The following is a 15,357-nucleotide window of genomic DNA, read 5'->3' as shown; positions in this document are numbered from 1 at the left end:
TCAGACCACTATTTTATAGGATGTCAGTTGGAATTCCCAGGAGATGCGTTGGTGACAGGTATCAACAGTAAGCACCGCGTTGAGATTATTGATCGCCATAGTCTCGACAACTGTATTTCTACTTATGACTGGCTTACATTTCAGCATTCCGTGTCACGCCCTGAAATTTATCTCACTTTTGTGCAACTGTTTAGACAGTTTACTGAAGCGTCAAAAAAGATTATTGTTGTAAAACAAAGAAAAGATAACATACGCTGGCTAAATAAAGACATATTGTCTTTTATAAAACTCAAAGAAATAGCCTGGAAGCGATGCCGCCGGTCTCCGCATAATTCCATCCTTAAAGCAGAATTCAGAACTATCCGGAACAGAGTCAGCGCGTTAATTCGCTCAGCTAAGCGGCTGTACTTTCAAAAGCAGTTCTCTGATTCTAGACGCAACTCGGCTAACACGTGGTCGTTAATCAACGAGTTACGTGGTGTTACATCTCCTCACATTCAAAATTTTGACAGTACCTTTGGGCTTAATTCACTGGCTACGGCAAATACCTTCAACAATTTTTTTGCTTCCTTCTCGGGCAGTGCCCGGCTATCGGCCACAGCGGCCTTTTCTAGTCCCTCCCTGAACTCAGCTTCCGCATTTCTTCCTGAAATGACATCGCAGGATCTCGAGTCAATAATCTTCGGACTCAAGCCAAATAAATTACCAGGTTATGATGGAATATGTCTTAGCGATCTCCGTAGAAATTTTAGGTACTTAAAAGATACTCTTCTACTTATGCTCAACACAATGATCGAGACAGGTTCCATTCCCATCGAATTGAAAACTGCTATCGTTAAACCTCTTTTTAAAGGAGGTCAGCGTGGCCAGGTTCAAAGCTATCGGCCAATTTCTATTCTACCATGTATAGCTAAAATATTAGAAAACTTTATTTACATCACTATGTCTTCTTTCGTAGAGAAGTGCAACATAATATCTCCCAACCAATACGGTTTCGTGCCTGGTCGTGGGACTCAATCCCTTCTCGAAGCGCTATCTGATGAGATAAATTTGGGTTTTGAGAACAACCTGTTTATTTGCGCTTGCTTTCTTGATGTAAGAAAGGCGTTCGACACAGCGAATCACTCTATTTTATTGCAAAAACTTTCAGCTGTTGGTTTCCGAGGTCCCTTTTTGTCCTTACTAACTAATTTCCTGCAATATCGTTCCCAGCTGGTTTCAATCAAAGGCATACACAGCGTCAAAGTCTCTTTAAAATCTGGTGTCCCACAGGGCTCTGTACTTTCGCCTTTACTCTTCAATATCTATGTAAATGATATGTCTACCTCTGTTTCGAATTGCCCCTTTATCAATACGCGGACGACACTCTACTGTTAACAAGTCATCTTACTTATTCAAGGGCTATGGAGATGCTCCAGGAATGTTCTTTAGGACTAATGAACTGGTTCGCCCTAACCTTATAGATATCAATGTCTCAAAAACTAAGTTAGTATGTTTTCACAATCCCGTTAAGTTAGTTGATCTAAATACTAATCTTTTCCTCCACACGTCGCACTGTGTCAACTGCCAGTGCACTCCCATCGCTTTCTCAGACACTGTGAAGTATTTAGGAATTATTTTTTATTCTGATCTTTCTTGGAATTCACACCTCACAAGACTGTGTTCTAAGTTAAGGAGCGTTTCTTGCTTAATGTACAATATCAAGGCTTTTCTACCACTTAATCTCAGGAAACTCATAGTTCACTCGTTAGCATATGACTCCCTCCGCTACGGAATCACCATTTTTGGAAATTGCTCTGGATTATGGCAGGCAAAAATCAATAATATTCTAAAAGGAATGCTGCGTAATGTTTATTACAGGCCTACCACTTTCTCTCAGGATATGTTTCAAATATTATCTATGCCCAACTTTCAATCTCTGTTTGTGGAAACGGTAGTCCTTAGTCATTACTGGAATACTGACTTCAAAACACCTCGTCCGAATATCCGGCAACTACGAACGGTTCCACGATTTGTTATCACCAAATGTTACACTCGATATGGCAAGAACTTGCGGTCCTTCTACGTTCCTCGGATTTTTAATTCTTTACCTGCTAATTTCCCTGATTTCACTTCCAGAAAAAAGCTTAGAAAATCGCTTCGCCTTCTCCTGTCTTCCGATGAGTCGATCTAAAAATGTATAACATTTTTGTGTGTGTGTTTTTTTTTGCGTTTTGTATTTTTTTCTTAAACGCCCTTATTGGATTTTATTTGACAGTTTTTTTCCCCACTAGTAATGTCACCAGGTATGTGTCTTTTGATTGGTGCATCTTGCGTATAGTCAAAAGGTGATTGATTAAAATAGTGCTTTTATTTATGGTTACTATTAATGACACAAATATGGTGCTGTCCTCAATCTGGTGTATTTGTGATATAACTCAATTTTGCTTGTGTCAAATTCTGCGTCATATTTTTTTTTTGTTTTGTTTTGTTTTCATGACTCGTTTTGTGACTGTTCTCATCCACTGAGAATCTCCATCTTCACCTGGACGTACCCTGCATCGTGCAACTCTTCAAGGAACGATTCTGTGATTTTTTTCTAGTGACATAACTAGAGACTTTTTAGTGTTGTGTCGTTTACCCGCAGTCTCGGGGTTTTTTCAACCATGTGCAATGTACACCAGCTCGTTTGCGCCCTTACTTTTTGTTCATAACCTGACTTTCTTTTTATTTTTATTGAATTTTATATTTTCTTGTGGTACGGAAGCCTAAGCTTCAACTGGAACTATAGCTAATTCTGGTCAAGTTCACAATTTTCTTTTTATATTTTTCCTTTTTCTTTCTTCTTTTGTGATAATTATCTTGATATCTTTGCAACCTCGGTTTAGTCACACAAGCCCATGAAGGCTTTGACGAACCTGCGTTGTTTTGTGGACATGCTCCTTCATCACAAATAAATTATGAATTATGAAATTATGAATTATGAATTATCATCATCATCTTGGTTAGCAGTGGAGTCGGGGGTATCGTTTAACTATGCAGAGTGCCTATCTTTGAAACTCAGTAAAGGTGATTTTGTTATTTCCTTTTTGGCATTTTATCGACCCCCATCGGAAAATGTTTCTAACTATTTAGGTGAACTGAACATGACTCTAGGAGACATGGTGCCTACGAATAAGTTGTGTCTTGTAGGGGATCTGAACATTGATACCTTGAAGCCATCGATATCTGTTGTCTGCAATTACTTAAATATTCTTGCAAATCATGGTATTGAAAACCTTATTAACATCCCTACCAGAGAAGAATATATGTCTGGCAGCCCCGTTATATCATGCACTAATCATATTAACATTAGAAATTCAGGGGTACCTGTAGACTCAGCCGTTATTGCACAGAAATTAGCGGACCATTATTTCGTGGCCTGTCGAATTAATTTCGCTGTCGCTCCTGAGAAGGTAGAACAACCCAAACAAGTAAACATTGTCGATTCACGTCGTCTTGACAGTCTAATTTCCACTTATGACTGGAATGCATTAATCGAGAACAATGATTATCATGGTGCCTACTTAAATCTTTGTGAAATTCTTTTGAACTTTAGACATTAAAGCACAAAACATGTTACGATAAGAAAACGCAGAAAAATCGTCCTTGGCTAACGTCAAATGTTCTTTCTGCAATCAAAGAAAAAGATACTTTATGGGCACGATGTCGTCGTTTCCCTGAAAACCAAGAGCTAAGGTTACAGTACCAAAGCCTTAGAAATCGTGTAAATGCCCTTGTACGTTCTCAGAAGCGCCAACACTTTAATGAAAAGTTTTTCCGCTCCCGACATGACGTCGCAAAAACCCGGTCCCTAGTTAACGAAGTGAATTGATGCTCGTCTAAATCGTCGATCGATGACATGATTAGAAAAAACTTCGCACATGTGTCATCTATAACTGATGAATTTAATCGCTTCTTTGCTTCAGTCTCGGGTGTAGCGCGTGACGAAACCGTGACCCCGACCAATCTAGAGTGTCCTTCTTTACATTCTGCATTTTTACCGAACCGTACAACCGAAGAGCTACGCTTGATTTTGTTTAGCTTTAAAGGGGTACGGAAACCAAATTCTGGAGCTCATTTCTTTGTTTCAACACGACGCAGGTAGCAGCACAACCACAGAAACATAAATATTGCGCTAGAAAACGCAAGAAAACATATTTTAAAGTGAATTAAACGATAATCAAAAACCACCTGGTAGTTGGTTATAAAGCTTCAATGGAATGTCGTGACGACAACATGCCTCTGAAAGCAGCGCCGCAGCGGTATGTCCGCTCACTAGTATAGATTGCCTAGGCCTGAACGCAATACCGAGGCGTCTTGGTGGAAAGAGCCAAAACGAAGTGAGCCACCTTGGTTTCAGCTCTCGCGCGACGTGCAAACGCGTGCTTCGGTTGTTCTCAGGTTTGGTGCGCGTGCTGGCCCCGCGATCTCTACAGCCCTTGGGTACTTCGACAAAGCGAGATTGTAACGCGTTGACGCCTCCAAGTGGCAAAACTCGTCACTACGGTACGCTTGGTCGTCCGAGGCATGATGACGTCAAGACGTCTGCCGGATCTCCCGAGATGCATCGCGCTCCTCCATGGCTGATTTTGAAGCGCTCGCCAAAATCGCGGCATTTAGAGCATAAAATATAGCCATCTGCTCAAAATACGACCGTGCGATTATTCATTACAGGCTTAGCTGATCATATTGAACTCATTTCTTGATGTTTTCTCTATATTTCAAGTTTCGATTCCGTATCCCTTTAAACCCAATAAGGCGCCCGGCTCAGATAATATTTGTCTCTGCGACTTACGACGTAATTTTGAAGCGCTGAGCACAGTTTTGCTATACATCATAAACGGGGTTATAAATTCTGGTATCATTCCCGGTGGCCTGAAAAGTGCCATTGTTCGGCCCCTTTACAAAGGTGGTGCTCGTGATAGCGTTGAAAGTTATAGGCCTATCTCGATTTTACCATGTTTAGCATTAGTACTAGAAAAGCATATTTTGAGAACAATGACCGCGTTTCTTGGAAAGTTTAATATGCTATCGCCGTGTCAGTACGGCTTTATTGCGGGACGTGCAGATTCTTTACTCGAAGAACTCGTGGACACTTTGCATGGAACTTTTGAAAATAACAAATATGCCTGTGCCCTCTTTCTTGATGTCTCGAAGGCATTCGACTCCATTAGCCATAAGATACTAATGAAAAAAATATTCGACTATGGTTTCAGGGGACCATTTCTTTCTTTACTCAAAGACTTTTTAACAAACCGCACACAGCAAGTTTCAGTGTGTGATAGCCGGAGTGCCAAAGTGCTTTTGAAAGCTGGTGTACCGCAGGGCTCTGTTTTAGCCCCCCTTTTGTTTAATTTATATGTCAATGACCTTTCTAAAACTATATCTGGATGCGAAATATATCAGCACGCTGACGATACGCTGCTAGCATCTAGACATTTAAATCCGAGCAGTGCGACTGTATCATTGCAAGAGAATTCGACTAAAGTTATGGACTGGTTCGAAGCAAATCTTATTAAAATAAATGTTCAGAAAACAAAAATTATGTGCTTCAATAGTCCGTCGGAACGCAAAAGCCTTGATATTCCTTTTATATTGCACTCGTCGAAATGCACTCACTGTTCCTGTACGCCTCTTGAATATGTAAACACAACAAAGTACTCAGGCATTTTCTTTAATAGCGATTTATCGTGGAATTCACACCTCAGCTACATAGCCAAAAAGTTAAGGAGTGTATCTTGTATGTTATATACGACAAAAACGTTTTTACCGCTGTCTGTCCGAAAAATGATAGTCAATGCCTTAGCCTACGGCCTGTTACGTTACGGGATTACTATATATGCGAATTGTTCCGTGCTCTGGTATCACAAAATAGATAGCATCTTGAAAAGTATTTTAAAAAGCGTAGCGTACACCTCTTTTGTTCTGCCAAGTGAAGAGTTGTTTTCTTCGTTGTGTCTCCCGCGTTTTTCAGCACTTTATAAAAGATGTGTAACTGACAAACACTATTGGCACAGCCCTTTCAAAACGCACCGTGTCCTGCTGCGCAACTTAAGGGAAAGTGAACAATTTTTCATTCCTCGTGTATACACAAAATATGGAAAACGTATGCGCTCTTTCTATGTCCCTGAACTTTTCAATACATTGTCACAGTCATTCTTGGAACTCAGGTCAAAGCGTCAGTTGAAAAAACAACTAAAAACAATTTGCTAAATATCCTGGTTCTGAACATGTCCTTTTTGTGCATAGTGTTTTTTTTTTCTTTTTTTTTTCTTTTTTTGCTTTCACATTTCCCAGCAGACTTGTACGTAATCCGTTACAAGTGACGAAATTACTTGTAATCCCTTACATTTATCGGTAATTTAGTAACGGAATACTTACATATTTTGTAGAGTAATTTTAAAGTAATTCGCTTACATTTTTTACGTAACGGATTCCTTGTAATCCGCTACATTCTTTTTCAAGACCAGCCCCCCCCCCCCTCCCCCCTTCACCCTTCTAAAGAAAAAGGTCGTTTTCATTTGGATAAAGTTGAGTGCAGTGACACTGACACGCGAATTGGCTAGCGCAAAGGGAGGCTTGGCACTCATCAGTTCCGCAAAGCCTTTTTTTTTTTTTTTTTGCAACGCCAAGCTTCTGAATTTATTTTTTAGACCCTATAAACACTGTCAAAAGATCCAAATAAACATTTCTACAAAAAAAAGGGGGGGGGGGGGCAAGTTATGTCCGCTTTTTTTTTTTGTGTCTTTGTTTTTGCTTGGCGATCGAAGGCGACACCAAGTGGTTGTATGCCTCATTGAGAAATTCAAAGCGGTAACAATGTCCTTCTCGGTTATAGTGACTAGAACCAGTGTTGCCAGATTGGGCTATATATAGCCAAATTGGGCTACATTTTTTTCTAGTTGGCGTCAAAATTTCGCGTTTGGCTATGTGGCTATTTTTGGGCTATTTCTAAGGGTGCGGCGAACTCTTGTCGAACCTCAGGTTCGACGTCGAACTTTGAGGTTCGACTAGTTAATTTTCGAACTTGTAGTAAGTTTCGAAAAAAAAAAATTTTCTCTCTTTTGGCTAGTCGAGAGGAGAGAGAGGAAGGAGAATGGCTTCAAACTTCTACAAACTTCGGGGTTTTCCCAATGTGCAGAGAAGCAGTGCTAGCAGAGTTCAAGCGGTCTCCCCACAGCGCAGTGAAGCAAATCAAACAAACAAATTGCACTGTTTTTACAGGTCCGGTAGCGCGTCTTCAACCCGGACGTAGACTGAACTCTCCAAACGCAGCTTTGGTGTCCATTGCAAAAATTCTTAGGCATCGCCAACTTTAAGAAAAGAAACAAAATCAAAAATAGAGTGAACCGGAACGGGGGACGCTCATATTGTACACAAAGAGAAATAGACGGGTGGGTTATTGGTAAGAACCTTAGATATAGGGGGTGCTGGTTTGAAACTCCCAGTTCTGACTGTTCTGCTTCTGCATTCTGTTCTTTTACTGTATGATTATATCTCCCGGGCCTCACAATACAGCTGTCCGTGTATGTTTTCTATTTCTGAAAACCTGCGAAGGATGGGTAATTGTTTCACAAATTTTCATCCTTCTGAAGCATTTTTTTTTATATATATATATCAGGGGACCTAATGTACACAAAAAGTGGCGCATCTGAGGGTTGAAAAAGAGAATTTAACGCGTTGCTTTTTGTGCGCATGAAAAATTGTCAATAAAAAGCTTAAAAATCGTTTTTTAGTCTTGGCTATTTTGGGCTATATTTATTTTATGGTTTTGGCTATATTTGGGCTATACCTCCCAGCCGTTTGGCGGTTTTTTGGTGGGACCATCTGGCAACACTGACTAGAACCATTTTCATAATGTCACAGCACGAGACAACGATCCATCTATCCCAAAAATCCACTAAAAGAGATGTGATAATATGTGAAGGTGTTATTGCCACAAACCGATGGACACTTATCATCTTCTCATAGAAAACAGGATGTATTTTGTTCTGCTTCTTTCACCTTATTTAACCCTGTTTTAAAAGCTACTTCCTTTTTTTTGTAGTCCAACTTCTAGGGTTGGCCCAGGTCATCTGCATCTGAGTTACCCTTTTTGTGAGTCAGCTTTTTGCGAGCACTTTGAAAATGGTAATCGTCTTCCTTTTTTCCTCTTCCTGTTTTTACCCCAGCAGGACGGATCTTATCTCAAACAGATATTTTTTTCAAATAAAACATAATGGTGGCTGACGTAGACTTGATATTCTGGGCTTGAGGAAAGCGTGAATCTCGTGAGTGGGGCCATGGCACGGCTTACTTAGTTCTCGGACCTTTGCTGCCCGTGGCATCAGCGGACGTCTATCTGGAGAACACCGGAGTAAACTGCAGTCGGTCCGTGCTCCGTGCGTTTTTGAACGGCACCAAGAAAGGTGCACATGGCAAACATGTGTTTACATTTCCTTGTTTTAACCAACGTTCTAATTATTGTTGTTATGATTGTCCTGTTGTTTTTTTGTTTGTTTTTTCTCTCGATTACTTACATTTAAACATTGGAGACTTTGTCTTATTCACCAACGTCTTAACCGAGGCTCGACCTGTTCCGAACCAAAGGAAGAATATCGAGCCAAACCTTATTTATTATTTAATTATTACCTCACTGTTATCAACTCTAACAAAAACTCTCGAATATCCTGCAACGGCTGCAACGACGAAACTTTGCTCTATCTTCGAGGTAAATAGTACTTACATTTCTTCGCTGAGAAAGCTCAATGCAGAGCATGAAGCATTCGTGAGGAACAATATGGCACTCCCATCCAGTGCCTCCGTTCAAATGGTGTCCAGCGTAGGAGTCGACATATTGAGCAAGAAATAACGCAAAATGTCTGACGATACTTTCGAGAGTCAGCTGTTGTTCAAAATACTCAAGGTCATTAAATGGGACAGGTGGCAACAATAAGAACTTGAATAACCCTCTTCCCTTTGTTTCTTACTTGAGGACAATAATGTTAAAAGTAACGCCACGAAAGTAACAGATTACTTTTTGGGGTAACGGTCAGTTACTTTTATGGGAGGGTAATTGTAATTGTAATAAATTACATTTTAGCCTTGAGTAATTGTAAATGTAATTCCTTACTATTTTTCAGTAACGTGTACAAGTCTGTTCCCCAGTTCTTGAATAGAAGATTTTTTTTGTGGTCAAAGAGTGTATTCCGTGGCCATCCGTTCTTAATCCCCTTTAGTGTATTTATTGTGGTGTATGATTACGTGTCAGTAATTTTTTTAAGAGTTATGTATGCATAGTTCTTGGAATTGTTTTTTTAAGTGTTTTTTTTTTATCACGTGTCAGAATTTGATTTTCTTCACGCTGCTGCTGGGTCTAGTCCTACAAGCCTCTTTTGGCTTTCGACGGACCCGCATTCTTGTATGTTGTTATAAAATACGTGAAATAAAAAAAAAAATTTATTAATTATTAATTATTATTATTATTATTATTGTTAGAGAGTCTGCGCAAACATTATGTACCTAGCCTTTTTAATGACTTCTCGCACTCGCTCAGTTCCATCACCTCTAACAAGCAATTGAAAAGGAAGCTGCAAAATGTATTTTCTGACATTACGAGACAGTAACCTGGGCAATGGTTTTTTTAGGTATGTGATTGTGCCTTTGAACGAATACTCCTGCTTTCTACATTAGCGACCTGCATCTTCTGCTTATGCTACCCGCCCTACCTTTCGGTGTCCTCCCTGCAGCATCAAGTGTTCAATTATGCTTAAATTTGTCTTCTTTTTTTTTTTTTTTTACATTTACGGTCATACCGAATTCAGTCGCCCAAGATGCCGCATGTGTGCTCGTCTGCGTTTGCTTTGTTTCCTTTTTCTCTTCCACCTCATTCTACGACTTATCGTGCCACGTGACCTCGCACTGCTCTCCAAGGCCCTCCGTGGTTCTACCAACTGAGTGATTGTTGGCGTGTGCTCGTCGTTGTCGTGCCTGTGCGACTCGAAGGATCTACAATGTTGATCCAACTGAGTGTGTGTTGTGTTCTCGTCCTCGTCGTGCCTGTGTGACTCCTGGGCCCTGTGAGGCTTAGCCTATTGTCTGTGTGTTGGTTGTGTGTTCGTCGTCGCCGTGCCTGTGATACTTTTGTCAATTAAACTGCTGGGTCTGATCCTATACAAGCCCCTGATGGCTTTGATCGGGCCCGAAACTGAACTTGATACTGGGCAATTTGAGAATAAAGATTTATTATATTATAAAGATTTATTATTATTAACAATAATAATAATTGCGCTTTAGAGGAAGGAGAGGTTATGTTTTTGTAACTGTAAAAGCTACGCACCATAGATATTACATAATATGGGAATTGATTGATTGATTGATATTTATTTATTGCGTGCCCAAAAACACCATAATGGTTTTGACATTGGTGCACAGAAGTCAGATTCCTATGAAACATGCAAACATATGGAAACCACAATAGTCATATTAGAACAGTCAGCATAATAAAACAGTCGTAACAAAGTACATAAAATACACATCAGGTGTTAAAGGTAAAATAAGGCATGAAAAAAAAATCGTGCTGGACAAGGAGGTTGCATGATGTCTGAATACGATAGATTGGTGACTCCTTTAATCGCATGTCGGGGTAGAACATGTCGCACTGTCGCGTGAATTTCGTTGGCACACGTAACTTTATGCTGCCCAAAAGGTCAGGTACGTCAATTACACCCTGGATAAGCTTTGTAGAAAAGCCGCATCTCGGCAATGCCTTCGGTCATCCAAAGTGCTGAGATTCAAAATCTTAAGCAGAGAATGGTGGTCGAAGTAAAGTCTCCTGTGGAAGTATCGATCATAGACTATGCGAACCAAACGCCTTTGCACCGCTTCAATACGTCTACATTCAGTCTCCGTTAAATGGTTCCACACGACAGAAGCGAATTTGAGCCTGGGCCTGACCAGAGCACAAAATAAACGTAATATAGCCTCAGGTACTTGGAAGTGCCGAGTCAAACGGGAGATCATACCAAGCATTTTGAACCCGGTACCACAATTAGTAGTTACATGAGAACTGAACGTCAGTTTGCAATCGACTAACACCCCGAGGTCCCTGATCATACCAGTTCGAGTAATAATACCGTTTCCCAACGTGTACTTAAAATGCAAGGGATTTTTACGTCTAGTTAGCGAGATGACTTTAGTTTTGTTTATATTCAAAGGCAAACGGTTGGATGAGCACCATTGCAAAATACTCAAAACATCAGACTGTAACGGATCACAATCTTTTTCAGAACAAATACTTGAGAATAACTTAATTTCATCGGCAAATAAAAGCACTTTAGCAAACTTTACACACTTTAAAATATCATTTATAAATACCAGGAACAACAGTGGCCCCAACACTGACCCCTGCAAAATTTTTCCTCGATGACAAGTAACTATAAACCCATTCACAAAGGTTGGGGGCGAAACCATATTGTTTCAATTTATGTACAAGCAAAGCATGGTCAACCTTGTCGAAATCCTTTGTAAGATCGAAATATACCGAGTCAACCTGCCCTCGGTTTGAAACGACCGGGGCTGCGTAGTGTAGAAAAGTACAAAGGTTAGTTTCGACAGAGCGCCCTTTAATAAAACCATGTTGATGCAGCGTCAGATACTTAGATAAATGAGAGAAAAGACATTCTTGCATAATGGTTTCAAATACTTTAGCAAAACCACACAGTAGTGACACGGGACGGTAATTTGATACAATACCAGCATCACCAGCTTTATGAATGGGCACAACTATGGCTTCCTTCCATATTGCTGGAAACATACTGGTACGCAAAGATACATTAAAAATATGGGCTAAAATTGGCGCTAGAAGCCCACAGCATCCTTTAATAATAAATGATGGAATGTCATCAGTGCCCGCTGACGATTTCGGCTTGAGCTTTTTTATCGCCTTTTCAACGTCCCGTGTAGCAACACTGAACAGGGAGAGCGAGTCCCCATCACTGGGATCATTGATTAGATCTGACTTCACCGAATGTATGGGCGGTAAGTAGCAGCTGCTAAAAAACGAGGCAAACTCATCAGCGATGTCTTTTGGCGATGTAACATAAGGAGTATCACCGTTACTAGAAGAGCGCAGAGATGAATGTTGTGAAAACGAATGCGGTTTGGTGATTACGTGTTTCGAGAAAGATTTGGGATCAGAATATAGACTATTTTCAACATCTCTTTCGTGGACGTATTTGTCACGTGCAAGCAATATTTTAGCTAAGGAACGAAAGTTGGAAAACTTTTGGTACCATACTTGTTTACACGTTCTCTTGTATAGACCATGAAAACGAGTCTTTTTATGCAGAGCCGTCTTCAATTCCCTCGAAAACCAGCTCGGAAATTTCCTCGGTTTAACGAGCCTTTTAGGCACATACTTTTCGATAGCTTCCTTCATTACCGAAGTCAATTTTTGTGCTGCAAAATCTGAGTCATTCGAATCATATAGCTCAGACCACGCGTGTGATTCTACTTGCCTGTAAATGCTGAAGTAATCTCCCTTTTTGTAACAGTAAATGGATTTCGATAGTTCTCGCGATAAACATGGCAAGTAAAATTCGGCTTCAAAGGGCGGATGATAAGCATCGACCCTCACCAAGGGGTGTGACGAAGACGCTATCGCGCCAACAGGGAAGTTTGATAAAAGCAAGTCAAGTGTATTGCCAGAAGCATTCGTTAGATTATTGTGCTGTGAAAGACCATAAAAGTTGATAAGTGGCAAAAACCAAGAAGCTTTGCTCTCTGTCAGGTAATCACAACAATCAAGTCTGCCAAGGGCCCAGTCTACGCCTGGAAGGTTAAAATCTCCAAAAATTTGCACTTTGTATTTGCTAAAATTGATTAGACTTGTTAAAGTGTCGAAGTGTGAAATAAAAGTTGAGCATTCAAATTTAGGTGGGAAGTAATAGTTTCCGATGAGGTATTTACTACGATCACGCAATAAAATTTCGAGCCATACGCACTCATCACAAGTCTCAAGGTCTTGTCTACGGCACGATTTTAACTTGCTCGAGACTGCAATTAACACCCCACCGCCGAAACGTTGACCAGTGGCGCTATAGTCACGATCGCGGCGAAACACAGTGTAGTCATTCCTAAAATATTGTGAATCATGTATTTCGGCACATAACCAAGTTTCAGTAAGACAGATTATGTCTGTCTTACTGTTCGACGAAAATTCATCTGCCTTCGTTCGTAATCCACGGACGTTTTGATAGTATACGTTAATTGTGTTCTTCGACGCTGCCATTTTGGTCTATTGATTCAGACACGCGCGACGCGTCCAGTTTCCCGAAAAACTGATGAAACAGGCACCCTTCCGGCCAGACTTCAGGGTTATTTAAGGCCTCGAACGTCTCGTCTTCCACAGATATATGAAAAGAAGCATACGAGGTGTATTTCGTCCTAAGTCTAGCACAAGAGGCGATCTTTGCCTTCAGAACAGGCTTGATAATATCGAGCACCTCTGTAACCGATGTGTCCGGATCTAGCCTATACACAAACAGGGCCTTCGACAGCGCCTTGCGCGGTACAAATTTTACCTTGCAGTTCTTGGACGTTCCACTGGAGGCCTTTGCTTGACGTTCCACTGGAAAGAGGGACATTTGAAACTTCTCTATAAACTTGTTCAGCACTCCACCTCGGGCGGCCGCAAAGTAGCTTGATGGAATAGGATGGGATAAATACGAGCTTTCCAGCGACTACATCTTGGAGTTTAGCAGCACTTGTTTGCAACATTTGTCGTTAGACTAATTAGTAGTTCCTATGGCAATGGCACCAACGCCATATCGAGCTGAAGAAATGTTAATTGACACAAACGCGTTTTATTGTTTGTAAGTCATACGTTTACACCCGGATAATATTCATTTATTTATTTATTTATTATTTTTAATAGGAAATACCGCGAAATTAAACTACAAATTTTCGAGGATAGGAAAAAATGCAAAAATAAACACCGATAAGATTTGAATTTTCGCCAAAAAATAAACTCCGAAAAACACCCTCCAAATTTGACGAAAAATAAGCTCGGAAAAGACGGAACTCTTGTTAAAAGGTATGATGACAATCCCCTCCCTGAATATTCATAAGCTATGTCATACGTCTCGAAAATGCTTTCATTCTTTGATTAAAACCGAATTTTACAAAACAAAGTTGTCATACTGATACCGCTTTGTTTTTATTGGGACATACAGCATAATATTTTACTTATAAGCTATAACCTCTTCTCTAACGAAGGTCACCAAGATTAGCAGCATGACGGACCCTTTATGACCGTTTTACCGCTCATTCACAGTGGAAGCGGATCCGCGGTCGCAAAGCGGTTGCGAACGCGGTTGTATAAAGATCCAGTACAATGTCACGCGCCCTTGGTCACGCGCACTCGATGACATCAAGTGCGCGTGCAATTGTACTGGATCTTTATACAACCGCGTTCGCAACCGCTTTGCGAACGCGGATCCGCTACCAGTGTGAATGAGCGGTTAAAGCGACCACAAGCGTCTGCTTGACGTCACTTCCTTCAGTAAATAAACGTGCATGGTAAAAAACGGGCTCACGTGCTGACTTGTCAGGCAGCTGCAGATTTGTGGAGGCCGCTACGTGTCTGTGATAATAAACGAAACGCGTTTGCTGCAACTCCGCTTCGAGTGTTTTATCCGGGCGCCGCAGCTGCAGCTGATCAAATGGTGGGACAATTTACATCTAAAAGTAGCAGCGGTACATATATAAAAGGAATTTTCTTATTAGAGATTGCCTCTGAATCGGTCGCCTGATATATTGCTTGTTCAGATATAAGCTCTTCTATAACTTAAACGCAAGAGTCGTGAAATTTGTGATTAAAATCACTGGGACAGACAGGTACACGTCGAGAAAGACGTCAATTTTCAATACTCTGTTTTTTCATACTTACCTGGTGTCGGGGAATCCGTGATCCGCGAGGCGGAGCCCCCAGGGTGAGGTGCGGCCATTGCACTTCGGCCGTGTTGACCCCTGCCACTTTCTCAAACTGAGATAGATGGGACATGCAATTTTTGGTAGTGGGGGATTGGCGTACGCGCTACCCCCCTCCCTTTAAACATCGAAAGTGAGACTGTGGAGGGCGGATAACATTAAATTTTTTCACATTATCGGGATGAATGTTCGGATGGTTCGGTCGTCACTTGTCGTCGGTCTTCTAACCTTCGCGAATATACATCAGGCTTGGATTATTTACGCTGTTCGCGGTACCTCTATTTATTCGTCCGTTTCAGACACCGGATGGCGCGCGACTCGTGACGTGGTTGAATGCGCGACTTCTCGATGCCACCAGTAACGAAG

General features: G+C 40.9%; 1 non-coding gene across 1 annotated transcript; it reads left to right on the top strand.

Annotated features, from left to right (window-relative positions):
* Positions 1-14,942: 14,942 nt before the first annotated feature.
* LOC120839465 lies at positions 14,943-15,107 on the top strand. Its single transcript, XR_003920698.3, has one exon. It is a non-coding gene; the product is annotated as a U1 spliceosomal RNA (small nuclear RNA).
* The last annotated feature ends 250 nt before the right edge of the window (positions 15,108-15,357 follow it).

This window comes from Ixodes scapularis, unplaced genomic scaffold (assembly GCF_016920785.2).
Source record: "Ixodes scapularis isolate PalLabHiFi unplaced genomic scaffold, ASM1692078v2 PGA_scaffold2__306_contigs__length_199485367, whole genome shotgun sequence".
NCBI classification, from domain to species: Eukaryota; Metazoa; Arthropoda; class Arachnida; order Ixodida; family Ixodidae; genus Ixodes; species Ixodes scapularis.
The sequence above is the reverse complement of the archived record's forward strand: the minus strand, read 5'-3'. Positions and strand labels throughout refer to the sequence as shown.